The sequence below is a fragment of the Lactuca virosa genome, chromosome 7 (assembly GCF_052849685.1).
Source record: "Lactuca virosa cultivar CGN04683 chromosome 7, Lactuca_virosa_CGN04683_v6, whole genome shotgun sequence".
NCBI lineage: Eukaryota > Viridiplantae > Streptophyta > Magnoliopsida > Asterales > Asteraceae > Lactuca > Lactuca virosa.
This window is the reverse complement of record NC_136432.1, coordinates 141,509,352-141,535,476: the sequence shown is the minus strand read 5'-3', so window position 1 is coordinate 141,535,476 and position 26,125 is coordinate 141,509,352.

The window sequence follows — 26,125 nt, the reverse complement described above, 5'->3', positions numbered from 1 at the left end:
CAGACCCATCTGCCACTATGCTACCCCTTCTGACTCTCAAGAATCTAGAACTCTAGTAGCCTGACACAGCCAGACCGCCCTCTCCAGATGTCACCACGTTATTCTCTCCTCGAATAACAAACCCCGATAACTCACTGCCCCTCTGATTCTCTAGTGGGAACCGATAAAACAAGTCCATGTACCGATCACTCGTCCCAGACATGATAAACAATCCAGATCATATACCAAGGAGTGGAAGGATCACATCACACCAGGAAATCATCCACTGTTCTGCAATCACAACCCTTCTGAACAACGAACCCTCAACACCCTGTCCTCAGACGCGAATAATGACCATGCTTGTTTAGAAGCGTCCCCCGACATCTGACAAACATAAACCTCAGCTCCCTTCTAAATATCCCTTTCAAGACTGAGCACCAGGTCATCTCCCGACCCAGCAATTGAACCTCAAAGGGTTACCCATTGCATATCTCAACATGTCTCACTGACTTCCTTCCCACACTAGCTATCTCGGCCCAGTGTGACACACAAGTCACGAAGTTCACTTTTCCCCAAGCGAATACGGAATTCGTTTCACCCTCGACCTCTGTCGTCTACTACTCATTAGTGCCATGCGTTTCGCGGTTTTCTCGTACCTACGAATTGACCCACTCAGATCTAAGACACCAGATGGAACCAATACCCCCTTCCAAAGAAAATTCATATCTGGATCCGGAATCTCATTTGCCTACTCAATACACCACTAGGATCAAACTCAACTCGAAAGTCTGGTCCGGCACAGAGTTGGAACCACTCATCCCAACGAACAACTCAACTCATGACTCATGACCCGCAACTCATGCGTTCCTCACTTATCCATTTCCCTTTGGTTGCGAAATCCACTACTCATTTCAGAATATAACGACTCCCAACAAATATAGAGACCTCCGTCTCTTTCCTGATCTGGCCCCTAGGCTCCCGAATACTCAATCCAATAAGGCTACTCAAGCCTAAGAACTCTCCTGCGTCATGCTCTGATCGACAGATAACGCGGCTTCCTGCCGCACCATGACACCCTCTTACTGACTAGTGAGTACTACGGCTCCCCGTAGTATCACAACAACCTCTCGCTGACTAGTGAGTACTATGGCTCCCCGCAGTATCACAACACCCTCTCGCTGACTAGTGAGTACTACGGCTCCCCGCAGTATCACAACACCCTCTCGCTGAATAGTGAGTACTACGGCTCCCCGTAGCATCACAACACCCTCTCGCTGAATAGTGAGTACTACGGCTCCCCGTAGCATCACCACAACCTCTCGCTGAATAGTGAGTACTATGGTTCCCCGTAGCATCACCACAACCTCTCACTGAATAGTGAGTACTACGGTTCCCCGTTCCCCGTAGCATCACCACAACCTCTCACTGAATAGTGAGTACTACGGTTCCCCGTAGCATCACCACAACCTCTTACTGAATAGTGAGTACTATGGTTCCCCGTAGCATCACCACAACCTCTCACTGAATAGTGAGTACTACGGTTCTCCGTAGCATCACCACAACCTCTCACTGAATAGTGAGTACTACGGTTCCCCGTAGCATCACCACAACCTCTCACTGAATAGTGAGTACTACGGTTCCCCGTAGCATCACCACAACCTTTCACTGAATAGTGCGTACTACGGTTCCCCGTAGCATCACCACAACCTCTCACCGAATCAATGAAACTGCAGCTCCCCGCAGTCTTACCACACTTACTCTTACCACTTCACAATCTCATCCTCAGGTTGACACCACACTGCGATCATTAACTCATGCTCTGCGGCCCAGCATAGATAGGTACACACACCCCTCCAGGCTAAGCATCACTACTTCGGACGACCATCGTCGTGACAAAATCTCTTTTCTCGCTGCAATTCAGATTCTCAAATAAATCCATTTGATGTCAATTAGCTGAAGGGCCCCCACCGGAACCATAGACACTTGATACACCATTCGTCATCTCAAACTCAAAACCCAAAATAATCTGAGATTTAGGACATTAAACTCGGATCCCCCGGAATACCATCACAACGCCTCGCAGTGTCTTGACTCTACCGCCGATCTCATACTCATGGCATCATACTCAGATACCGTATTGCTTCCTCGGAATCTCGCAACCGGTCTTTCTCTTGTGCCACTTGTAACCCCGGAATACTCCATCTCCCAAATTAAAACACGGAGAAATTGCCAACGACTCAGAACACGAAGATGACAATCCGAAACTTCCTCCTCTAATGCTCAAAACTCATGCAAGAATACTCATAACGACCCTGAAGTTGGTTTCCCAATCAACTTCTTCCCTTCCCATACTGCATATAATAGCCCATACTCTGAACCAGAAATTCTCAACCGCCGAACTAACCTCACAAGCCAACCACCTCGAATTCACCATTTTAACCTTGAAGGATTCCTAACCACCACAAGGTCTCCGACCAACGGCCACTTGCCGTGGAGACACTCATCCTTTCTCAAACACGTACCACATGCACTATCTCACTCTGCACCTCTCCTTGACCACCAATAACTCTGGTCTCAGGAATCCGCACCGCAGGCCTCTCTATCCAGTTCTCTAAACGCTCTTGAACAAATCTCTGATCTCCTCAAAAGTACCCGGTTCTCCCCAAACTCAGGGTTCGAACCATCACCAATTGGTTCACCAACAATCTAGCCCACAGACTGTTTTTACCAATAACATCGCACCTACTCTTGGAAGGTGATACGCAATGCTCGATAATCTCCCCGATGGAGGTCAAACAATTCCAAATACCCCGAATCTCCGATGAAATCCTCAGAAACTTCTCATCATGACTACCTCTAGTCCTTTAGAATCTGGTACCATCCCACTACCGGACATCTCAACTGTTTAGTCGTAGCCCTGACTCTCAGTCTGAAAATAACGAACTATCATATTCCTCATCCTCGACTCTTCAACCAACGTTCCATCACGTGGGTTGTAATAAGAGTGGAGTCCTCATTACCACACTCGATACTCATCATAGATAATAAGAGCCACCACCCCAATGTCCTCTTCTCGATCGTTTGCCGCTGCAGCTAATACATGCCCTACTATGCTCAAATAGGGTGTATCCTTGTCCTTAATCATCTCAGTCCCCGCTGACAACCTGCTCATGCTCTAACATTACCTCTCGGCGGACATACTGCCCAAATACTTTGATGAAAGATCGTAACCAAAGCTACCCTACAGGGCTCACCCCCAACCTTGGAAACCGAAAATCTCAATACCTCTCCTGTTTCCCACAGGAACAGAAATAACACCGCTCAGGTCACAGCAAATGACATCTCCACCATCGGATGATTGCCCAACTCATGCCGTATTCCTCCATAACCGCCATCTCCACTCATTCTTGAGTCTTGTGACTCCAATTGGCATCTCACCAATAATCCCTTGGAGCTAACTCGATTTCCCTTTTAAGGGATGCTTCACTAAAACTCGTTCATCATGGCCCTCTAGCCCCATACTCTTTCACCTCTGATCTCGGTTTAACCAATCACCACGGAATAATTGGTAGAACCAATAACACTAACTGCCACGGGTCATGGTACTCGAACCATGTGGCCACCTCTCGATCTACTATGACTCATGGTACCCGAACCATGTTATCTCTTCTCATTCCGCTACGAATCATGTTACTCGAACCATGACATCACCTCTCGATCTGCTACAAATCATGGTACTCGAACCATGGAAGCACCTCTCGATCTGCTACAAATCATGGTTCACGAACCATGAAATCACCTCTCGATCTGCTACAAATCATGGTACACGAACCATGAAATCACCTCTCGATCTGCTGCAAATCATGGTACTCGAACCATGGAATCACCTCTCGATCTGCAACAAATCATGGTACACGAACCATGAAATTACCTCTCGATCTGCTACTTAAAACCTACGGAATGTTCCCTGTATCGAGTATGGGTCCTCTGCTTTCAGTAGTACAGGCCCATACTACCTGCCACATCTACCCATACTTTCCACACGGACCATCCCCGAGTTCCTAAGTAGCTGCTCGACCTTCTCAATCACCAACCCCGTCATGCGTGTTCGCTCCTCTGCGAAATATCCTACTCTGTCAGCGTACTCATCTGACTAGGGTCACCCTTTCCTAGGCTCTTCCTAGGTTCTCCCACTTCTCCGCCATCAGCTGCTGAAGAACTCCTTATGATGCCAGCCATCCACCTCCTGAATATCGTCATATTCACTTAGTAGCTGACTCTCATCATCAAGAGTTCCACAAAGCACGAAGCAAGCAGCATTCGGGCATCGAATAATCTCTACCAACATGCAAAACCACTCTAGGTCATTACTCACTTGCTCTCCTCATACTCAAAGGATACCAACGAACCCAAGCAACTATACCCCACGTGGGCATCTGACTACTCCCTCAATAGACTCCTCAAATGCTTATCTAGGTATCTCTCCTAGATTACTCCTCTACTCAAATCCCTCTCTAGGGGATTCCTGGTGGATACTCTTACTCAGCACATCACAGATAACAGTAATTCCTAGGCTAAGGCATCACAAATCAGGCCACTCTAGTCCTAACATATGAAATACCTAGCCTATCTCTAGCATGCATAATATCTCATAGCATATCTCATAAATATCTCATAATACAAACATAAGGGTATTTTGGGAAATCACTGTTCGGGCTCTGGCTGATTGTACACACTGTTCCAACTCGTATTCTTTTAGAAACTCTTGCTCGCTTTAGAAAAATCATTTCTTTGAAAATTATTCTCAAATCCTCAGTTTGAGTCCAGATTTACCCGAAGGCGCATCCGAATCCCTCAAACCAAGGCTCTGATACCAACTTGTAACATCGTTATTTTTTGAAACAAATTTTCCATTTTAAAACCGCATACTTTTCATAACATATTGTATAGAAATCTCGTTTATTCATATTACAAGCACAACTCCATTAATTATCCAGGATCCTCAAAATATAACTCTTTCTCTGGTGTGTACAATCAAGCCGGTGTCGTCCCGCGATCCTGAGAAAACCTGAAACATATAACACATAACACGGTAAGCACAAAGCTTAGTGAGTTCCCCAGAATACCACATATAACACATATTAGCCACTCGAGGCTATAACTCTGTGGGCCCACTGGCCCTAACTCTGTGGACCCTCTGGTCCTAACTCTGTGGACCTTTCGGTCCTAAATCTGTAAACTCTGGAATACACATAGCATAAATCACATAGAAATAATGCAGTGCAGCACATCACATACATAGCATACAAGATACTCTGTCACATAACTCTACTTACCACTCAAGGTAAAGTATAGTGAGAAGACTCACCTCACATGATGTCGGATACCCTCTCGTGCTCGATAACCCGACCTAGCCTCCTCCTATCAAAATGATAACATCTCTAATCAATACTTTTCTATTGACCTCATCTCTAAAGAATGGGTAGAAGACCATTCTACCCCTCCCTGACCTCTCTCGAATCAGCTTGAACAAAACCCCATGGTCAACTGAAGTCAATTCTAGTCAACGGTCAGACTTTGACCAGACTCGTCGAGTGCACTCGAGTGACTCGGCGAGTCCATGCGTGTCCTATGAATCGTCAAAAAGCCTCGCTCGACTCGTCAAGTTAACCTTTCACTCGACGGGTTACCATTGGTCACGAATCGCGGGGCAACCCGACTCGACTCGTCGAGTCCCCATATGGACTCGGTGAGTTCCCTCCATGGCGACACTCAAAAGTCCTTCTGAGGTCATATCTGTTTCTCTAACTTATAGATCTGACCTTGTTACACCCAATAATCATGTAAATGTTCAATCTTTAAGCTCATTCAACACTCTTATGCCCTTATATGAAGAAATAGCTCCTAAAATGGCAACCTAGATCCATAACCCCAAAGGGACTGCATAAAGCTGGAAGATTGGGACTCTCTGGACCTCTTAAGGTCCAGATCTAAAGCTTATTCCACATTGGGACCTCGTATGCATCATATACTATCCAAGAAAGGGTAAAGAAAACCCTAGATTCAAGGATTTTACACAAAACAGAAGGAAGGGGCGAAATACTACCTCAAAATGGAGATCCTTGCTTAGATGTCTCAGAATAACAACCTCCTTTGGTCCTTCAAGCTGAATCCCTTCACTTCATTTGAAAAACCACACCAAAATTACTTGATTTCATCACAAGAACTCTTCCTTGGCTCCAATGGCGATTTAGGGTTTCTCACAGGAGATATGAGGCACACCCAAGGTCATAAGTTCCTTTAAATAGGCTCCAACCCCGGAACTTAGGGTTTTCTCTGCCCAGTACCTACTCGGCAAGTCCATCCTCGGACTCGTCGAGTCCTCTTATTAAATCCACGCGGCAATCTCGACTCGACTCAGCGAGTTGGTCCCTCAACTCGTCGAGTCCCTCCTCAAATCTCAAGATTAACATACACAATAATGTCCTTGAAAATCTGGTTGTTATAGAAACGATCTGGATCTGTATTTTAGAGCCCTAAAAGTGTGAAGCCAGCTATTTTGGGTAGATCTACAAGGGACTCGACGAGTTCATAAGGGAACTCGGCAAGTCCGATCGAGGATCTCCAATGATGTTCATGAAACTCGGTGAGTTGCCAAGGAACTCGACGAGTGGATCATCTTGTCCCTTTTCTGATTTTTCTAGGACTCGGCGAGTCTGAGGACGACTTGACGAGTAAGTTCGTCCATTCGCGCTGATGGGTAGCATGGGAACTCGACGAGTCATAGGGTGGCTCGACGAGCCGAATCGCGATTTTAGGGTTTCTGAGTTATAGAACTCGGCGATTCAATAGGCTGACTCGGCGAGTTAGGTCAACCTGGGAGGTTGACTTTGACCAGGATGTTGACTTTGACTTGGGGTAAAATGGTCATTTCACCCTAAGAAGGATTATCAGATTTTGATCAAGTGTTATTATGGAAATTAATAATCTAAGAGTCACGGAAGCAGCAGACAGGGATTCCTCACTCGAGTTTTCAGCAGTCAGTCTTGTGAGGTGAGTTCCCTTTCAGTAGGAACGGGTCTAAGGCACGAAGGCCGACCCGTATATTTTTATATGTTAGTAGTTGAGTGTGGGCGGGGCCCGAATCTCGTAGCAGTCTAGTGTGGGTGGGGCCCGAACCTCATAGTATTATTTGAGTATAGATATGTGATGGTTTAGTAGATATATTTGTTGTTTGTGTGATACTTGTATGCATATTAGATAGCGGAGTGTGGGCGGGGCCCGAATCTCTTAGACAACGGTGTGTGGGCGGGGTCCGAATCTCCTAAGGAGCAGAGTGTGGGTGGGGCCCGAATCTCCTAGACAGCGGAGTGTGGGTGGGGCCCGAATCTCCTAGTTAGCTGAGCGTGGCCGGGGCCCGAATCTCCATGAGAGTGGGCGGGGTACGTATCTCCTAGTTGCATGATATTTGTATGGTATGTGGTAGTTTCGGGGAGCTCACTAAGCTTCGTGCTTACGGTTTTTAGTTTTGGTTTCAGGTACTTCCACTAGCAAAGGGAAGGGCTGAGGATGATCGCATGGCACACACCACTGTTTCAGCCTGGGATGTTTATACTCTGATATTTTTATCAAATGGTTCTGTCACAGTATTCGATATGATGATTTGAGATACATGATACATGGTTTTCTTTATGATTATGAATGATTTATGGTTTTATATTAAGTTTCAACGAGTACACTGCAAGTTTTACGAAGAAAATGAAGCTTTTTCCTTACTTGGTTCCAACTGAACTCTCATAGTTCAACAAGTTTGCTAATAGATTGCTAGCGGGCTTCGGTCCAATGGCCAAACAAGCAACCACCTTGAAAGCTACCATCTGGGCAGGTAAGAATGTTGAGACCCAGTTAAGGGAAAAGACTCTGGAAAGAGATGAGGTAGGAGAGAAGATGAAGTTTGAGGGATCTTCAAGATCCAAGAAGAAATTCGGATTCTCGAAGTCTGGTACCAAGAAGTTTAGAGGAGGTGAGGAGGTGAAGAAAAATGGTGAGAGAAGTTAAAAAAGAAGCACTCTGGGAAATGTGGCGAGGAGTTGACCTATTTCAAGTGGGGGAGAACTGGTCATTATATCAATCAGTGTACATCACACAAAAAGGTGTGTGTTGGAACCTGAAAGTGAACCTCTAACAATGCTAAGTACATATTCTGAAGGTTGTTGGTTCCGAAGGAAGATGTGATCCGGAACCTGTCCGGAGCTGAAGAAAAGGAGTAAAGTATTTTGAAGAGGAACACATTCCGGAGTAGATACTAGATTCTGGAATGCATGCTGATCCGGAACTAAACTTTCACCTCGGGAACATTACTTGTCTGGAATGAAGTTATTTTGTCTCTTATGCATTTATTACTTTTGTCTTGTATTTTGATGTAACGTTTCATAGGACATAGTCTAAATTTGATTTAGGACAATCAGAATGTCAGACTTGTATCTTTTGTCCGGTCCTATGTAAACACTTGGGTTAATTCGCTGTAACATTCTCTCCTTTATAAAGGAGCATTCAATACAAGTCAACAACGGATCTTTCTCTCACTTTTGGCATTTACTCTTATCACATTAAAAACATTCCTCTTGTTCCTCATTTATTAACTTTACCTTGATCACTATTTACTTGTTCTCAATTAATGTCTTGATCATTTGTTGAATCGATTATCTAAGACTTGACTGGTCTTTCCAGTCTCGACTTGAACATCCATTATTAAGCAGACATTGATCTTAAGCATTCACTCAAGGTTTGAGTTCTCAAACCTTGTCCCTGCGCAAAGATCTTGTTCTCACAATTGGTATCAGAGCTTGAGTGGTTGTCCTTTGAATCCATAAGATCAAATTATAGTTGGTTCGAATTTACCCTGGTGTTTCAACCATTTCTGTGTTAAGGATAAAAGTTATTCTATATACCACTTAAGCTTGAAGATATCTTGACTTCAATGGCTGCTTCAAATCCTCAACAAATGATTTCAATGCAAATCGCAAATAGCGTGGGTGGCCCTACACGTGCCCCATTGCTAGTTGTGGAAGAATATTATCATTGGAAAGTTACAATGGAAAGGTTTTTACTAGCCAAAGAGAAAGGTGAACAAATCTGGAGATCCGTCAAAGAAGGCCCTCATGTTCCTGCAAGAACAGTTGTAAGAGATGCAGCTGCTCAACTCATGCGAGAAGATGAAGTTCGTCCAGCCCCTCTAACTGCTGATGATATTGAGAAACTGCATGTTGATCAAGTCGCCTTCTCTGAAATGGTGTTTGGTGTTCCTCCATCACTCTTTGAGCACATCAAGCTATGCAAATCAGCCAAAGAAATTTGGGACACTCTTCAGGATCTGATTGGAGGTTCCGAAAATATGAAGGACAAACGCCTCACCTCCGTTGTCAATGACTTTAACACCTTCACTACTACTCCAGGTGAATCTGTAGCCTCAGCCTCCAACCGATATTGAATCGTTGTCAACAACATGAATGCTCATGGGATTGTTCGAACTCCTCTCGAGTACAATCTCAAGTTTATTAACAGTCTCGGTAAGGGATGGGGAAATGTAAAGTCCTGTCTTCAAAGCAATGGTTCCTTAAAAAAAATTGAAACTCTATCAACTTTTTGATGAGCTTCAAGGACATGAATCAAACATTGCTCAAACCATAAGAGAACTTTCCGAAGGACCACTTGCTCTAGTCAGTTCTTTTGAATCAACCATTCCGAACCCACCTGCTCCGGAACCTTACAAACCCACTGTTCCATTAACTCAGTTATCCTTAACTTCTTTACCCACACACATCTATCCTGACGATGATTCCGAAACCTTGGATTCTGAACTCCGTTTCCAACAAGAATTTGCCTTACTCTCCATGAAATACAAACGGCCTTTCAATCCTTCTTACAAACCATACCAAAACAGATTCAGCGCTCCTCACCAAAACCATCCTTAACCATATACTGCTTCGGAACCTAAACACACTTCCGAAAATCCTCCTGCATACAAGCCTAACCTCACTACACCAAACTCAGCTCCGGAATCTTCTCAAAATTCCAAATCAGACAAACCCAAGATCTTGTGTCATAAATGTGGTCATGCAAATCACTTTGCCAAATATTGTCTAGCTGATGCTCCACAACAACCAAAAGTCAAGGACTCAGCTTATTATGTCCGAAGAGCACAAGAAATGGTTGAAAGTGAGAAAGCATTTGTTACCACCGTTTCAAGAGATGTCGAAGGATATTGGTCATCCGGAGATGATGATGATTTAGTGACTGGAAGAAACATGTGCTTGATGGCAAGACAAATGGTTGAATGTGATGAAGGTTACTGGTCTTCTGGATCCGAAGATGAAGATGATGTTGCTGAACCTCACTACTGCTACATGGCCACTAACGATCCACCAGGTCGAAGCATTGTTCAGCAGGTAAAATCCATGATCTTGGATAATAATTTTGATTTGACTTTATGTGAACCTTATCTGACCCAGATTCAAACAGATATGAACACCATCTATAAAGCCTATGACTCCGCCATAGAAGCCAGTGAGAAGAAAGACTGTGAACTAAGTCGTCTTAGATTCCGTTTTAAGGATAAGAAATTGAAAATCGAGTCTTTAGAGCATGAACTTGTAATGTCAAAAGATGAATGTATCATTTTGAAAGATAAATGTGAAATCACTTATTCCGAACGAAATATTTTGATTTCTAATAACAAACGTCTCAATGCCAAAATAGATGCTTTGGATAACTCTGTTGACATGCTTGAAGCTGATATTCGGATGACTCATAATTTTCGTCATCCATGGTCCAAAGCTCCTGGTCTCGGAAGCGAGTTTCTGAAACCAATTGTTAGTCCCCTGAAGGATTTGCAAAATCTGACATTCATGGGAGAGGTTCCAAACATTAAACATTCGGACACTCCTGTTTCTCCATTGTCACCCCTTCCGGAGGCTAAAAGTTCTTTTGAGTCCCTAATTCCTGAGTTCCAACCAATAGTTGTCAAATGTCCTGATTCCACGCCTCTTCCGCCTCTGATAAACCTGGACCTGAATCTGACCACGTAATATCATTATAGTCTTCCAAATTGTGTAGACCATGTTCCTATAAGCAATCACGTCAACAACTGTGTGATTGAGGAAATTATTCCGGAAACAACTGAAGTCAATGCCTCGGAATTTGTATGGGCATCTCTAGATGATAAAGTTGAAGTCTCAAGCAGTGTGTCCTCTGAGTCATGTGAATCGGACTCCGTAGTTCTTTCAAAAACCAAATTGGTTCCCATTACTCCTAAGTTTTCAAATCCATCCAAAGGACAATCCTCTGGATCCTCTTCTCATCCTAAGAAAAAATCAATGTTGAATAGAAAAGATGTTATAGATCCCAAGGTAGAAGCTAGGAATGCTTATAAAAAGGAAGTTAAGGAAAGACAAAATTCCAGGTTCCTTGCTAACTCATCTCGGAACAACACAAGCAAGTCCTTGTGTGAAAACCATAGTCAAAATTTGTTTGTTCCCACAAGAATCCTAAAAAGATCTTCCGAACCTCCTGTTCGTTCGGAACCAAAGGAAGTCCTTAGCTCCAAATCACCTCAAGCTCATGCTAATGTCAAAACAATCCGAAACACTTCACCAGCGTCTCAAAATGTTTCATCTGTCTTTATTGCAAAATCTGATGGCACAACTTTTAAACCAAAAATTTCTAAGAACAATGTGTCATCAAACAAATCCACAAGTTCAAAAACCACTGTTTCAAAATCTTCAAACAAAAATCTTGTGTGGAAAATCAAAACATCTGTTAACAAAACAACTGTCTCGGAAACAACAAAAAGTGTCAATCCTTCGGATACCACGGTTCCGAAGAAGTTAGCTCCGAACCCACAAGTAGTTGAATATGACTACTGGATAGATGAAAAGACTTTAGCATTCTGTCTGTTTCCAAAGAACTCAAGTAATCTCACCAAGAAACACGTAGTTGTCTCAAAGTCACGAACAAAGTCCAAAGTCCATGCCTACGTCCCAAAGTCTAACTCGGAGCCTAAAAGCTCCATTGCTCACTAATTTTGCAGGCACTTTGTGCTTTGGAGCAAGAAACAATATGGTATATTGATAGTGCTTGCTCCATGCACATGACGGGGCAGAAAGATTTTCTGCGAGATTTAAAGCTCTCTCCAAATGCTGGTTACGTGAAGTATGGCAACAACTCCAATTCTCAAATTCGTGGTTATGGAACTCTCACCAATGGAAACTTCTCTATTTCACATGTTGCTTATGTAGCTGACTTGAAACATAATCTGATAAGTGTTGCTCAGCTCACCGACTCACGCCGACGTGCGGAATTTTGCAAAAAATACAACTATGTGATGACTGAAGATCGAAAATAATGTTTAATAAAGTCTCTTCGCAACAAAAACATATACCCACTTGACATCAATATGATCATTGGCAAACCGCAACTTTGCCTTCTCTCCAAAGTTGTTCCTGACGTTAGTTGGTTATGGCATCGAAGGCTCGCACATTTGAACTTTCGGTACATGAATGATCTTGTATCAGGTGAAATTGTAAGAGGCTTACCTCTTCTCAAATTCAAAAATGATCATTTATGTGCTGCATGCGAGTGTGGTAAGCAATCAAAGAAGGGTCATCTTGTTATCATCGAAAAATCCATTTCAGATCCCTTAGAACTTCTACACATTGATCTTTGTGGAGCATCCACTGTAGACAATCTTCATCATAAGAAATACATTCTTGTGGTTGTTGACGACTTTACAAGGTTCACCTGGGTCTTCTTCCTAAGGCTGAAATCCGAAACAGCCTCTGAGCTCATCAATTTTATCAAAGGAATAGAAGTTCTTATCAAACTCCCAGTCAGAAGAATCCGAAGTGATAATGGTTCGGAATTTGTTAATTCCACCATTGAGAAGTTCCTCACAGAAAAAGGAATCGATCACAACTTCTCAGATCCCTACACTCCACAACAAAATGGTGTAGTTGAAAGACATAATAGAACACTCGTTGAAGCTGCTCGATCCATGCTGAACTATGGAAACCTTCCACTCTATCTTTGGGCTGAAGCTGTATCCACTGCTTGCTTCACTCAAAACCGAAGTATTATCAATCGACGGCTCAACATGACTCCATACGAAGCAATGAATGGTCGAAAACCAACGATCTCATTTCTACATGTCTTCGGATGCAGATGCTTCATCAAAAACAACTGTGATCAGCTTACAAAGTTCCAACCTAAAGCTGATGAAGCGATCTTTCTAGGGTACTCCTCCAAATCTAAAGCTTATAGAGTTGTCAACCGAAGAACTCGTGTTCTGGAAGAAAGCTTCGATATTACCTTTGATGATAACTTTGTTCGGAATTCTGGCCCCACTCACATCACAACTCACATCATGGAGTCTGATGCTCCTCCACCAGGATGTCCGAACCCTCAAACCATTCTCGAGGTTGACTTTGAAACCCTCTTTGGTCCTTCCGAAACAGCTCTTGATTCCGAATCTCGATCACGACCATCTCTGATTCCAATTCCTCCTTCGGAAGCCCCAGTTTCTCACAACCTCTCCGGTCCTCTTCCGAGCCTACCTCCATTTGATTCCGAACCGTTTCAACCTTCTCAGGTTGAGGGGGAGAATAATGCACATCCCTCTCTTGAATCAAATGTGGATGGCTTCCAAGATGCAGCTGCTGATTTCGATGACTCAAATCCTCTCAACATTGATGAAAACGAAAATTTCTTTGAGTTTCCTTCTGATGATGATGTAAACCTCTCCGGTTCAGAAGTTCAGGGGGAGCATCATCCTAATATTCAAATCATTCAGGGGGAGCAAATAAATATGTAACATCCCAAGTTCGGAAGCAAGAAGTTGAAGGGTGCTAAGTAAAAATAAAGGAAGGGACTCGGCGAGTAGGTCTCTTGACTCGCCGAGTCGAAGCGCATGGACTCGACGAGTCGGCGGATGGACTCGACTAGTCAGTGTTGGTCGAGGAAAAACCCTAATCTTCGGGGTTGCACCCTATTTAAAGTACTTAATGTCCTCCCCTCAGCTCCCTTAGCCCCCTTTGAGACCCTGAAACCCTAGAATCGTGAGTGAGAGCCATTGGAAGCAAATTAGAGCATTGTTAAGTGTTTTGTGAAGAGATCTTGAAGATCAAGAAGCTTGGATCAAGGAGATTTATGGAGATTCAGATTACTCTTCAACAGGAGGTCGATTTGGAGGTAATGAATCGTTATCCTTGGCTTTCCCTTTCTAGATCCATTTTCATGGAAGTTTTAGGACTTGTTTGGAGATGATATGATGAGATCTTGGTGTATAAGTTAGATCTGGAGTTGAAACTCCAGATCTGAGCTCTATTTGGATCAAAGATGCAGAAAGCCCTTTTGGTTGCTATACAAAAGCCTTTCCCCAAGAGCTAAGTCCCTTTCTAGCTTGGTTTTTGGTATTATGGGGCAAGAAGCACGCAAAGGTAGCAACTTTATGTTGCTAATGGACTCTAGAGACCCCAATCTATTGTTTGGAGCAAAGGAGTAGCTCTGTGACTCGAGATTTTGGGAATGCATGTATGGACTCGACGAGTCTGGGAGATGACTCGGCGAGTCGGGCTAGAGATCAGACTTTGAGTCGCGTAGTAACTCGGCGAGTCGCATGGGTGACTCGGCGAGTCTTATGATGATGAGCTTGGACTCGACGAGTTGGAAGAACAACTCGGCCAGTCTATTGAAGATTGTCGTGGACTCGGCGAGTCTGGTCGCAGAACCCCTAAAATCTTTTGGTTAAGACGCAGATCAGTGAGTCGAGGGGTGACTCAGTGAGTTGGACAGGATGGGACTCGGAGTTCGTTGGACTCGACGAGTCTTGGGGTGACTCGGCGAGTAGACTCGTGTTATGGGAATTTCTAAGTACAGGGACTCGACGAGTCGACGGGTCGACTCGGCGAGTAGAGTCAGTCAGGGAGGTTGACTTTGACTGAGGACTTTGACTTTGACCAAGAGTTGACCAGTTTGACTTCCAAGGGTATTTTGGTGATTTTGGTATTTATGGAATTGGTTCTTTGGTAGTGTTCGGTGGTGGAGTTCGTGTCGGTGATCGGAGCAGCTGATCTTATCCTTTCAGTCGGCAATTGCGAGGTGAGTTATCCTCACTATATCGACAGGGTCTACGGCACCAAGGTCGGCCCTTTATCGGATGGAAATCCGGGTATTGTTTGTTATGTTATTGTTTTGCTACATCTGCATCCTGGTATTTAGGATGGTGTTATGTTAGTGACCTGGTTAAGGTCGGTACCCGGGATATAGGGTAATGTTATGCTAGTAACCGGTTAGGTCGGAATCCTGGTTAGGATGTTGATATGCTATGTGATCTGTTAGACTGTTTGTCTGGTTGAGGATTGTTATGTGATTAATTGTTGTATGTGCACATGGTTGTTTGACGGGGGTTGGGTTGAGGCGGGTCCTGCTTTGTGCTGTAGGCCAATATACCCAAGGCGGACCGGATGTTCCGAAGGCCCAGCGAGCGGTCCGGATAGGCTAAAGGCCCCAAGAGGGCGGACCAGACGTGCCGAGGCTTGGAGAGTGGACCAGGCCGACTAAAGGCCCAGTGTGGGCGGACCAGTCATACTATAGAGTCAGAGAGTGGACCAGGTGGATTGAAGGCCCGGTGCGGGCTGACCAATCACACTATAGACTCGACGTACATGGCTAGACTCGGAGGGTGGACCAGGTGGACTGAAGACCCGGTGCGGGCGGACCAGTCACACAGTAGACCTGATGTGCATGGCTGTTCTATTTATGATATGTTATGAGTATGATATGTGTGGTTGGTATTTTGGGGGTAACTCACTAAGCATTCGTGCTTATAGTTTCAGTGTATTGTTTCCGGGAAATGTTCAGTACCCGTTATGTTCCACGGGTTGAGAGAGAGAGGTTGGCTCAGGAGTTCCTGGAGCTGAAGCAGGATTCAGAGTCGGTGACGGAGATCACCAGGATGTTTACTGAGAGGGCGATGTTTTGCCTAGAGTTTGCTTCAGAGCAAGCTCAGATGTCCCGATATCTGAGTATGCTCAAGAGGGACATCAGGCAGTTTGTGTCAACGTAAAGGTGTGATACCTTGTTAGAGCTGCAGGAGGCCACCAGGCGGCGGGAGTTAGAGATGGAGTTGCAGTTATGAGAGCAGAGACAGGCCCCAGTGCATTCGCAGCCGGCGCCGAAACGGTCCAAAGCCATTGACTCCAGGATTGGGGGTCAGAGCAGCCACACTTGTAAGAAGTATGGGAAGAGTTATACCGGAGTTTGTAGGTCCGGTGTTGCGTGCCGCAAGTGCGGGAGAGAGGGGCATTATGCGAGGGATTGCAGTCAGTCGGCCCCGGGGCAGGATACAAGAATTGGTTATCATTGTCATCAGATTGGACACTTGAGGGCCAACTGCCCACAGTTTGCTGCAGGAACGATGCAGGTTCCAGCACCGGCCACTTTGAGGATTACGGGTGGAGGTCAGCGTCGAGCGGAGCCTCCGAGGGCTCAGGGACGCGTATTTCAGCTTACAACAGAGGAGGTCAGGGCAGGGCCAGATGCAGCTGCGGGTATGTTTCCATTGTAATGTCTTGTTATCTTGTTGATTGTGTAGTATGGTAAATCTGTCTGCTTTGTTCCACATGTTTCATAGTATGATTGAGGATCTTAGTAGTTAGGAGTGGTAGTTAGTGTTCAGGAGGATTCTTGGTCGAAAGATAAGGTATATGATCTCGTTGCTTGGAATAGCGACTTCGTTGCGAGGAGTGTTTAGTTGAGATTCGAACTTCCTTGGAGTTCAGGTGTGTGATGGCGGAAGGGTTATACGGTGAAGGTTACTCACTCCCGAGGGAGTCAGTTCATGGATAAGAGGGAATATATGGAGTAAGGGTGATTGAGCCATGTCGGTTTTGGGAACGGTGGTTAGTAGTCGATGCACTAAGTGGGGGAGAATTGGAAAATTCTCCGGTGGAACAACATGCATCCAGGGATGGTTAGCTGTTGGATTTCAGCGTTGAGTTAGCCGAGAATGTGGAGATAGACACGTGGGGCAGGGAACAGACCATGGTTTTCAGAGAAAGTGATTGATTGTTGAGAGGCCTGGGATCAGGCCGGGGTAAAAGATTCATAAAACGGATGTGGAGTTCGGAACCCCTAGAGGGCTAGAACAGACTGCATGGGAGGGATTCCCGGAAGGAATGGTTCAGGGTGATGTGCGACGGCATTTAAGCGGTCCGGATAGACTGAAGGTCGGAAGGCATACCATTCAGGCCGAAGGCTCGGGGAACGGTCCAGACAGGCTGAAGGCCCAGGAGGGCGGTCCAGACATGTTGAAGGTTCTGAGAGTGGTCCAGATAGGCTGAAGACCTGGGAAGGTGGTCCAGTCATGCTGAAGACTCTGTATGTGTTCATGGATCGATAGGAGGAGAATGAGTGAATAAGTCACCATGCAATAGTAATCGATATGGTCTGGCCCCAAGTATTGATCATGATGATGGAGTCGGCCGGAGGTGCAGGGAACGGTCCAGACAGGCTAAAGGCCCAGGAGGGCGGTCCAGACATGCTGAAGGTTCTGAGAGTGGTCTAGATAGGCTGAAGGCCTAGAAGGGCGGTCCAGTCATACTGAAGACTCTGTATGTGTTAGTAGATCGGTAGAGTGGAGTTTAGCTCAGTGGCACTTATAAGTGCGGTTATGGTTGTGGAGTAGACTTCCTGGAAAGGAAAGGTGTGTAACTCTGGAAGGAGTGTGGGTCCTCTGAAAGGGAGGCAGTGGAGTAAATGGATGATCGAAAGTGCTTCAGTTATTGGTAGTAAGCACTAGGATTGTACCAGATATATGGAAGCACATACGGGTTGGATGCTCGTTGAGGTTGTGGCAATGTTGGATGATGCGCAAGCATGTTTTCGGTCTCTTTGGAAGAGGAGGAGGATAGTGGTTCCAGATCGGGGAATGGGACAGAGGAAGGTGATTCAGCAGGATAACAGACTCGGGAGCAGTCTGGACCGGTGCTGAGGACTGCATAAGGATATTACAGTCGGAGGTCAAGGACCTAGAGATCGCGATAGGGAAGTGTGGGTGGATTGCACTCCGTTGTGTCGAACCGAAGGGTTCGAGGGTGACGCAAGGACAAGGTCCTTAGTTCCGAGTATGGTTGTAGGCTTGGTTTATGTATGTGGAGGTATTCCAGCCTGGGGTATTCCATCATGAGGATTCGTTCCAGGTTGCTAGTTGTCAGGGTTATCGCCAATCTTGGGCGAAGGAAGATGAATTAGTGTCTTGGCGGAGCTCAGTGGGTGTTGCGGTATCCAGTTTTCACAGGTTGCGAATGAATGCGTAAGACGGAAGTAAGGTAGTGTCTGCAGGTAGCACTTAGTTAATGAGTGTTGTCATCAGAGAAAATAAGTCGATGGCCGGCTTGAAGCAGTTGATCATGACCCCGCAAGGGAAGAGATGGATTTTAGGGATTTGATAGCAGTGATTGAAGGAATCTGGGCCGGTTTGAGATCAGTGGATGCATTGTGGGAGTATCATCCGGAAGTTCGTGTTGCCGCAGGCTTCGAGGACGAATCCTAATTTAAGTGGGGGAGAATTGTAACATCCCAAGTTCGGAAGCAAGAAGTTGAAGGGTGCTAAGTGAAAATAAAGGAAGGGACGCGGCGAGTAGGTCTCTTGACTCACCAAGTCGAAGCGGGTGCATGGCACGGGGTTAAGTGGCCTGACTCGGCGAGTCGGCGGCTGGACTCGACGAGTCAGTGCTGGTCGAGGAAAAACCCTAATCTTCGGGGTTGCACCCTATTTAAAGGACTTAATGTCCTCCCCTCAACTCCCTTAGCCCCCTTTGAGACCCTGAAACCCTAGAATCGTGAGTGAGAGCCATTGGAAGCAAATTGGAGCATTGTTAAGTGTTTTGTGAAGAGATCTTGAAGATCAAGAAGCTTGGATCAAGGAGATTTGTGGAGATTCAGATTACTCTTCAACAGGAGGTCGATTTGGAGGTAATGAATCGTTATCCTTGGCTTTCCCTTTCTAGATCCATTTTCATGGAAGTTTTAGGGCTTGTTTGGAGATGATATGATGAGATCTTGGTGTATAAGTTAGATCTGGAGTTGAAACTCCAGATCTGAGCTCTATTTGGATCAAAGATGTAGAAAGCCCTTTTGGTTGCTATGCAAAAGCCTTTCCCCAAGAGTTAAGTCCCTTTCTAGCTTGGTTTTTGGTATTATGGGGCAAGAAGCACGTAAAGGTAGCAACTTTATGTTGCTAATGGACTCTAGAGACCCCGATCTATTGTTTGGAGCAAAGGAGTAGCTCCGTGACTCGAGATTTTGGGAATGCATGTATGGACTCGACGAGTCTGGGAGATGACTCGGCGAGTCGGGCTAGAGATCAGACTTTGAGTCGCGTAGTAACTCGGCGAGTCGCATGGGTGACTCGGCGAGTCTTATGATGATGAGCTTGGACTCGACGAGTTGGAAGAACAACTCGGCGAGTCTATTGAAGATTGTCGTGGAGTCGGCGAGTCTGGTCGCAGAACCCCTAACATCTTTTGGTTAAGACGCAGTTCAGTGAGTCGAGGGGTGACTCAGTGAGTTGGACAGGATGGGACTCGGAGTTCGTTGGACTTGACGAGTCTTGGGGTGACTCGGCGAGTAGACTCGTGTTATGGGAATTTCTGAGTACAGGGACTCGACGGGTCGACTCGGCGAGTAGAGTCAGTCAGGGAGGTTGACTTTGACTGAGGACTTTGACTTTGACCAAGAGTTGACCAGTTTGACTTCCAAGGGTATTTTGGTGATTTTGGTATTTATGGAATTGGTTCTTTGGTAGTGTTCGGTGGTGGAGTTCGTGTCGGTGATCGGAGCAGCTGATCTTATCCTTTCAGTCGGCAATTGCGAGGTGAGTTATCCTCACTATATCGACAGGGTCTACGGCACCAAGGTCGGCCCTTTATCGGATGGAAATCCGGGTATTGTTTGTTATGTTATTGTTTTGCTACATCTGCATCCTGGTATTTAGGATGGTGTTATGTTAGTGACCTGGTTAAGGTCGGTACCCGGGATATAGGGTAATGTTATGCTAGTAACCGGTTAGGTCGGAATCCTAGTTAGGATGTTGATATGATATGTGATCTGTTAGACTGTTTGTCTGGTTGAGGATTGTTATGTGATTAATTGTTGTATGTGCACATGGTTGTTTGACAGGGGTTGGGTTGAGGCGGGTCCTGCTTTGTGCTGTAGGCCAATATACCCAGGGCGGACCGGATGTTCCGAAGGCCCAGCGAGCGGTCCGGATAGGCTAAAGGCACCAAGAGGGCGGACCAGACGTGCCGAGGCTTGGAGAGTGGACCAGGCCGACTGAAGGCCCGGTGTGGGCGGACCAGTCATACTGTAGACTCAGAGAGTGGACCAGGTGGATTGAAGGCCTGGTGCGGGCGGACCAATCACACTATAGACTCGACGTACATGGCTAGACTCGGAGGGTGGACCAGGTGGACTGAAGACCCGGTGCGGGCGGACCAGTCACACAGTAGACCTGATGTGCATGGCTGTTCTATTTATGATATGTTATGAGTATGATATGTGTGGTTGGTATTTTGGGGGTAACTCACTAAGCTTTCGGGCTTATAATTTCAGTGTATTGTTTCCGGGAAATGTTCAGTACCCGTTATGTTCCACGGGTTGAGAGAGAGAGGTTGGCTCAGGAGTTCCTGGAGCTGAAGCAGGATTCAGAGTCGGTGACGGAGATCACCAGGATGTTTACTGAGAGGGAGATGTTTTGCCCAGAGTTTGCTTCAGAGCAAGCTCAGATGTCCCGATATCTGAGTATGCTCAAGAGGGACATCAGGCAGTTTGTGTCAACGTAAAGGTGTGATACCTTGTTAGAGCTGCAGGAGGCCACCAGGCGGCGGGAGTTAGAGATGGAGTTGCAGTTATGAGAGCAGAGACAGGCCCCGGTGCATTCGCAGCCGGCGCCGAAACGGTCCAAAACCGTTGACTCCAGGATTGGGGGTCAGAGCAGCCACACTTGTGAGAAGTGTGGGAAGGGTTATACCGGAGTTTGTAGGTCCGGTGGTGCGTGCCGCAAGTGCGGGAGAGAGGGGCATTATGCGAGGGATTTTAGTCAGTCGGCCCCGGGGCAGGATACAAGAATTTGTTATCATTGTCATCAGATTGGACACTTGAGGGCCAACTGCCCACAGTTTGCTGCAGGAACAGTGCAGGCTCCAGCACCGGCCACTTTGAGGATTACGGGTAGAGGTCAGGGTGGAGCGAAGCCTCCGAGCGCTCAGGGACGCGCATTTCAGCTTACAACAGAGGAGGTCAGGGTAGGGCCAGATGCAGTTGCGGGTATGTTTCCATTGTGATATCTTGTTATCTTGTTGATTGTGTAGTATGGTAAATCTGTCTGCCTTGTTCCACGTGTTTCATAGTATGATTGAGGATCTTAGTAGTTAGGAGTGGTAGTTAGTGTTCAGGAGGATTCTTGGTCGAAAGATAAGGTATATGATCTCGTTGCTTGGAATAGCGACTGCGTTGCGAGGAGTGTTCAGTTGAGATTCGAACTTCCTTGGAGTTCAGGTGTGCGATGGCGGAAGGGTTATACGGTGAAGGTTACTCACTCCCGAGGGAGTCAGTTCATGGATAAGAGGGAATATATGGAGTAAGGGTGATTGAGCCATGTCGGTTTTGGGAACGGTGGTTAGTAGTCGATGCACTAAGTGGGGGAGAATTGGAAAATTCTCCGGTGGAACAACATGCATCCAAGGATGGTTAGCTGTTGGATTTCAGCGTTGAGTTAGCCGAGAATGTGGAGATAGACACGTGGGGCAGGGAACAGACCATGGTTTTCAGAGAAAGTGATTGATTGTTGAGAGGCCTGGGATCAGGCCGGGGTAAAAGATTCATAGAACGGATGTGGAGTTCGGAACCCCTAGAGGGCTAGAACAGACTGCATGGGAGGGATTCCCAGAAGGAATGGTTCAGGGTGATGTGCGACGGCATTTGAGCGGTCCGGATAGACTGAAGGCCGGAAGGCGTACCAGTCAGGCCGAAGGCTCGGGGAACGGTCCAGACAGGCTGAAGGCCCAGGACGGCGGTCCAAACATGCTGAAGGTTCTGAGAGTGGTCCAGATAGGCTGAAGACCTGGGAAGGTGGTCCAGTCATGCTGAAGACTCTGTATGTGTTCATGGATCGATAGGAGGAGAATGAGTGAATAAGTCACCATGCAATAGTAATCGATATGGTCTGGCCCCAAGTATTGATCATGATGATGGAGTCGGCCGGAGGTTCAGGGAACAGTCCAGACAGGCTGAAGGCCCAGGAGGGCGGTCCAGACATGCTGAAGGTTCTGAGAGTGGTCCAGATAGGCTGAAGGCCTGGAAGGGCGGTCCAGTCATGCTGAAGACTCTGTATGTGTTAGTAGATCGGTAGAGTGGAGTTTAGCTCAGTGGCACTTATAAGTGTGGTTATAGTTGTGGAGTAGACTTCCTGGAAAGGAAAGGTATGTGACTCTGGAAGGAGTGTGGGTCCTCTGAAAGGGAGGCAGTGGAGTAAATGGATGATCGAAAGTGCTTCAGTTATTGGTAGTAAGCACTAGGATTGTACCAGATATATGGAAGCACATACGGGTTGGATGCTCGTTGAGGTTGTGGCAATGTTGGATGATGCGCAAGCATGTTTTTGGTCTTCTTGGGAGAGGAGGAGGATAGTGGTTCCAGATCGGGGAATGGGACAGAGGAAGGTGATTCAGCAGGATAACAAACTCGGGAGCAGTCTGGACCGGTGCTGAGGACTACATAAGGATATTACAGTCGGAGGTCAAGGACCTAGAGATCGCGATAGGGAAGTGTGGGTGGATTGCACTCCGTTGTGTCGAACCGAAGGGTTCGAGGGTGATGCAAGGACAAGGTCCTTAGTTCCGAGTATGGTTGTAGGCTTGGTTTATGTATGTGGAGGTATTCCAGCCTGGGGTATTCCATCATGAGTATTCGTTCCAGGTTGCTAGTTGTCAGGGTTATCGCCAATCTTGGGCGAAGGAAGATGAATTAGTGTCTTGGCGGAGCTCAGTGGGTGTTGCGGTATCCAGTTTTCGCAGGTTGCGAATGAATGCGTAAGACGGAAGTAAGGTAGTGTCTTCAGGTGGCACTTAGTTAATGAGTGTTGTCATCAGAGAAAATAAGCCGATGGCCGGCTTGAAGGAGTTGATCAGGACCTTGCAAGGGAAGAGATGGATTTTAGGGATTCGATAGCAGTGATTGAAGGAATTTGGGCCGGTTTGAGATCAGTGGATGCATTGTGAGAGTATCATCCGGAAGTTCGTGTTGCCGCAGGCTTCGAGGACGAATCCTAATTTAAGTGGGGGAGAATTGTAACATCCCAAGTTCGGAAGCAAGAAGTTGAAGGGTGCTAAGTGAAAATAAAGGAAGGGACTCGGCGAGTAGGTCTCTTAACTCACCGAGTCGAAGCGGGTGCGTGGCACGGGGTTAAGTGGCCTGACTCGGCGAGTCGGCGGCTGGACTCGACGAGTCAGTGCTGGTCGAGGAAAAACCCTAATCTTCGGGGTTGCACCCTATTTAAAGGACTTAATGTCCTCCCCTCAACTCCCTTAGCCCCCTTTGAGACCCTGATACCCTAGAATCGTGAGTGTGAGCCATTGGAAGCAAATTGGAGCATTGTTAAGTCTTTTGTGAAGAGATCTTGAAGATCAAGAAGCTTGGATCAAGGAGATTTGTGGTGATTCAGTTTACTCTACAGCAGGAGGTCGTTTTGGAGGTAATGAATCGTTATCCTTGGCTTTCCCTTTCTAGATCCATTTTCATGGAAGTTTTAGGGCTTGTTTGGAGATGATATGATGAGATCTTGGTGTATAAGTTAGATCTGGAGTTGAAACTCCAGATCTGAGCTCTATTTGGGTCAAAGATGCAGAAAGCCCTTTTGGTTGCTATGCAAAAGCCTTTCCCCAAGAGTTAAGTCCCTTTCTAGCTTGGTTTTTGGTATTATGGGGCAAGAAGCACGTAAAGGTAGCAACTTTATGTTGCTAATGGACTCTAGAGACCCCGATCTATTGTTTGGAGCAAAGGAGTAGCTCTGTGACTCGAGATTTTGGGAATGCACGTATGGACTCGACGAGTCTTGGAGATGACTCGGCGAGTCGGGCTAGAGATCAGACTTTGAGTCGCGTAGTAACTCGGCGAGTCGCATGGGTGACTCGGCGAGTCTTATGATGATGAGCTTGGACTCGACGAGTTGGAAGAACAACTCGGCGAGTCTATTGAAGATTGTCGTGGACTCGGCGAGTCTGTTCTTGGACTCGGCGAGTCTGGTCGCAGAACCCCTAACCTTTTTTGGTTAAGACGCAGATCAGTGAGTCGAGGGGTGACTCAGTGAGTTGGACAGGATGGGACTCGGAGATCGTTGGACTCGATGAGTCTTGGGGTGACTCGGCGAGTAGACTCGTGTTATGGGAATTTCTGAGTACAGGGACTCGACGAGTCGATGGGTCGACTCGGCGAGTAGAGTCAGTCAGGGAGGTTGACTTTGACTGAGGACTTTGACTTTGACCAAGAGTTGACCAGTTTGACTTCCAAGGGTATTTTGGTGATTTGGTATTTATGGAATTGGTTCTTTGGTAGTGTTCGGTGGTGGAGTTTGTGTCGGTGATCAAAGCAGCTAATCTTATCCTTTCTGTCGGCAATTGCGAGGTGAGTTATCCTCACTATATCGACAGGGTCTACGGCACCAAGGTCGGCCCTTTATCGGATGGAAATCCGGGTATTGTTTGTTATGTTATTGTTTTGCTAGATCTGCATCCTGGTATTTAGGATGGTGTTATGTTAGTGACCTGGTTAAGGTCGGTACCCGGGATATAGGGTAATGTTATGCCAGTGACCGGTTAGGTCGGAATCCTGGTTAGGATGTTGATATGTTATGTGATCTATTAGACTGTTTGTCTGGTTGAGGATTGTTATGTGATTAATTGTTGTATGTGCACATGGTTGTTTGACGGGGGTTGGGTTGAGGCGGGTCCTGCTTTGTGCTGTAGGCCAATATACCCAGGGCGGACCAGATGTTCTGAAGGCCCAGCGAGCGGTCCGGATAGGCTGAAGGCCCCAAGAGGGCGGACCAGACGTGCCGAGGCTCGGAGAGTGGACCAGGCCGACTGAAGGCCCGGTGTGGGCGGACCAGTCATACTGTAGACTCAGAGAGTGGACCAGGTGGATTAAAGGCCCAGTGCGGGCGGACCAATCACACTGTAGACTCGACGTACATGGCTAGACTCGGAGGGTGGACCAGGTGGACTGAAGGCCCGGTATGGGCGGACCAGTCACACAGTAGACCCGATGTGCATGGTTGTTCTATTTATGATATGTTATGAGTATGATATGTGTGGTTGGTATTTTCGGGGTAACTCACTAAGCTTTCGGGCTTACAGTTTCAGTGTATTGTTTCATGTACTTCAGGAGATCGTGGCAAGGAAGCATTAGAGCATGCTAAAGGTTTCACTCAAATTGAAGGTCTTGACTACCACGAGACATTTGCTCCTGTTGCACGAATTGAAGCTATCAGAATCTTTCTTGCTTATGCAGCCCACAAAGGTTTCAAAGTTTATCAAATGGATGTTAAGAGTGCTTTTCTTAATGGTGAACTTGACACTGATGTATACCCTCAACAGCCCCCCCGGATTTATTAATCTTTCCTTTCCGAACTACTGTTATAAACTTCGAAAGGCTGTCTACGGACTCAAGCAAGCTCCTCAGGCTTGGTACGAGACACTCACCGATTTTCTCAAGCGCTCAGGTTTTCAAAGAGGTATACTTGATCCCACTTTATTTTGAAGATCAAATGGAAAGCATCTCGTGCTAGTACAAATTTATTTGGACGACATCATTTTTGGATCTACAGATTCATCTATGGTTGCTGATTTTGCCAAACTTATGGCCAGTCGTTTTCAAATGAGCATGAATCGAGAATTAAGCTTCTTTCTTGGCCTTCAAGTCAAACAGACTAACAAAGGTATTTTCATTCACCAAGAGAAGTACATTTCTGAGCTTCTCAAGAAATACTCTATGGACACCTGTGCCTCAGCCAAGGTACCTATGGGCTTCGGTCACA